General features: G+C 36.5%; 1 protein-coding gene across 1 annotated transcript in view; it reads right to left on the bottom strand.

Annotated features, from left to right (window-relative positions):
• Nucleotides 1-3,479, bottom strand: part of LOC135202058 (chymotrypsin-like elastase family member 2A) — a 34,138-nt gene extending 30,659 nt beyond the window's left edge. The window contains exon 1 of the mRNA XM_064231325.1: nucleotides 3,335-3,479. The gene's annotated coding sequence lies outside the window, so the exon portion shown is untranslated. The remainder of the gene's footprint in view (nucleotides 1-3,334) is intronic.
• Nucleotides 3,480-3,805: the final 326 nt, after the last annotated feature.

Below are 3,805 nucleotides of genomic sequence, written 5' to 3'. Positions count from 1 at the left end.
GGTGATTTTTATTGCTCGTCGTCCCAGCCATTAGGGAAAGTATGAAGGGTTTCTCGGCTTTATTTACCAAATCTTGGGATATCAGTCATCTACTGCATCTTCTGGGCTTTCGATGAGCGTCGTTTCATCATTTTTTCTTGGACAGTGCTGTATCTGGGGCACCTTCAAAAGGACCCTTTACTTCTTCAGGTTTAGTCCTAGCTGCATTGGAATTATTCTGGGATATAAAAGTTAAGTATATCTTAGTTTAACCAGACCACTGAGCTCATTAAAAGCTCTCCTAGGGGTGCCCCGAAGGATTAGATATTTGCACGTGGCTAGGAACCAATGTGGTCACCTAGCAACGGGACCTACAACTTATTGTGGGTTCCGAACCACATTATATCGAGAAATGAATTTCTATCACCAGAAATAAATTCCTCTGATTCCGCGTTGGCCGAAGCGAGAATCGAACTTCGGGCCATTCTGGGATATGAAATTCTAAAATATCAGGAGCCTCTTCGTTGAGGGATGGTTCGGAAAAACATTCAAGTGCCGACTTTTCCTTTTATTTGCAAAGCCTTTTTGTACTTGTCTCATTTCCTTCGGTAAGAAACAATATTAAAATTAAAGATACATATTTTACGTGAAAATCAATGTATGAATAAGTCGTTTAAGTCATCTGCTTCTGGAATCAGGATTTCTCTGCCTCCTTCTGTATTTCGTGAATATAACATGACAACTTTTAATTGGAAGATGTGTCATCACCTAGGGGAAAAACGTCACAACGAGTTTTTCTAATTTGATTTGGACAACCATGTCAGTCTTTGGTGTAGAGCCGTATGAGTACTGCTCTAAATATAACTTGAAATGTATAATGTGGTATGAACATGACTGTTATATATATATATATATATATATATATATATATATATATATATATATATATATATAAAAAGTCATATCACATTACCGTGATTCATATACATACATCGAGCTACAAATGTCCTTTAATATCTAATTCACTGTACCTCGGAATTAATGTATTTTCATATATGCTTAACCGAAGGTGAATTTTTATTAGGCGATAATAGATTTGTCGGCGCCCAGGCGTGAACCCAGGACACCATACAAATCCAGGAACGTCAGTGAAGCTTTTACCCACTCCACCACCGCAAGAGGCTATAAGTTAATGCCGTCTCTCACCCTCAAATACCTTTCGCGCTCAGGTATTCGCTGATTTGGAGCCAGCATTAACCCACCTCGACCTCGGTAGTGTTGTAATGCTTATGACAGCACGTAGCCATTAATATAAGTCATATCACATTACCGTGATTCATATACATACATCGAGCTACAAATGTCCTTTAATAGCTAATTCACTCTACCTCGGAATTAATATATTTTCATATAGTATGCTTAACCGGAGGGGAATTTTTATTAGGCGATAATAGAATTGTCGGCGCCCAGGCGCGAACCCAGGACACCATACAAATCCAGGAACGTCAGTGAAGCTTTTACCCACTCCACCACCGCAAGAGGCTATAAGTTAATGCCGTCTCTCACCCTCAAATACCTTTCACGCTCAGGTATTCGCTGATTTGGAGCCAGCATTAACCCACCTCAAACGGCGATAATAGAATTGCCGGCACCCAGGCCCAGGTGGGTTAATGCTGATTCCAAATCAGCGAATACCTGAGTGCGAAAGGTATTTGAGGGTGAGAGACGGCATTAACTTATAGCCTCTTGCGGTGGTAGAGTGGGTAAAAGCCTCACTGACGTTCCTGGATTTGTATGGTGTCCTGGGTTCGCGTCTGGGCGCCGACAATTCTATTATCACCTAATAAAAATTCCCCTTCGGTTAAGCAAATATGAAAATATATTAATTCCGAGGTAGAGTGAATTAGATATTAAAGGACATTTGTAGCTCGATGTATGTATATGAATCACGGTAATGTGATATATATATATATATATATTTTGTATGGTGTCCTGGGTTCGCGGTGCCTGGGCGCCGACAATTCTATTATCGCCTAATAAAAATTCCCCTTCGGTTGAGCATATATGAAAATATATTAATTCCGAGGTAGAGTAAATTAGATATTAAAGGACATTTGTAGCTCGATGTATGTATATGAATCACGGTAATGTGATATGACTTATATTAATGGCTATGTGCTGTCATAAGCACTACAACACTACCGAGGTCGAGGTGGGTTAATGCTGGCTCCAAATCAGCGAATACCTGAGCGCGAAAGGTATTTGAGGGTGAGAGACGGCATTAACTTATAGCCTCTTGCGGTGGTGGAGTGGGTAAAAGCTTCACTGACGTTCCTGGATTTGTATGGTGTCCTGGGTTCACGCCTGGGCGCTCGACAATTCTATTATCGCCTAATAGAAACTCCTCTTCGGTTAAGCATATATGAAAATATATTAATTCCGAGGTAGAGTGAATTAGATATTAAAGGACATTTGTAGCTCGATGTATATATATATATATATATATATATATATATATAGATATATAGATATAGATTATATATATATATATATATATTATAGATATATATATATATATAGATAGAGATATATATATAGATATATATATTATATATTATATATATATATCTATATATATCTATCTATATATATATATATATATAGATATTATATATATTATATATATCATATATATATATAATAGATATATATATATATTCTATATCTATATATATATATTATATATATATATATATATATAGATATATGATATATCTATATATATATTATAATATATATATCTTATATATATCTATATATATATAATACATATATATATAAATATAAATAGATATATATATATATATATTATATTATATATATATATATAGATATATATAATATAGATAGATATAATTATATTATATCTATATATATATGATATATATAGATATATATGTAGATATTCATATGTATCACTTATTGTCCCTTTACTGCTTTAAATGCTTATTCCCACGTTAAGTTTCTATACACTTGCAACAAATGTTTTAGAAAATCATCTTGGCTGTTTAGAAGTATTCGCAGAAAGTACCTAAATTTTCTTCAAGGGAAGGCAAAAGGTAATATCTATTAAATGACCATTATGTATACTGTGAAATAAGGATGAGGATTTGGGATGAGTGCTGTACTATAGATATTTTTTTTAACAAACAAACGTTTGAGGAGTAAACACACGTGAAGCACAGCAGTGTATGATGCTCGTGATCTACTACTTCAAGAAGTAGCAGATCTTTAACAGTTTCTCCCGCCGAGGGCTGGCAAAACGACTATGCATCTTGATGCCTCCAGTAATTACCTTAAAATTCCAAGTGATCAGGTTGACGGCGACTTCAGACTGAAAGAAAACGGGTGATATAGATACGTCCCAAGACGGTTGGGGAAAGAAGACCGCACGCACCGCTTACTATTATATACTTTACACTGAACGGACGGCGGGTGACCTTCCTTTAACTGGCGCTCACAGGTGTGTCGCGATTTTCGTAATCTAGCTGCCGACGTTGAGTTATTCAATCATTAGCATCTGATGCACATTAACCAAAAGGTCATCTCTCAGCCGGATTTAAACTGTGCGAGCGATTAAGTCTTGACTGTGATTATGGGGGAGGGGTGGGGGGGAGAGAGCTGTTGGGTCCCGTGCACTGCACATCCTAGGAAGGACTGCCTTTTCATATGGCGTGATTCACGAGCGAATAAATTGCCATAATGAATGGAGTGGGAATGAAAGGTTGCTTGCCGAGTAGAGACATCATACGATTAAGTGTCATCA

The sequence above is a fragment of the Macrobrachium nipponense genome, chromosome 30 (assembly GCF_015104395.2).
Source record: "Macrobrachium nipponense isolate FS-2020 chromosome 30, ASM1510439v2, whole genome shotgun sequence".
Taxonomy (NCBI): Eukaryota; Metazoa; Arthropoda; class Malacostraca; order Decapoda; family Palaemonidae; genus Macrobrachium; species Macrobrachium nipponense.
This window is presented reverse-complemented; position numbering and strand designations above follow the sequence as displayed.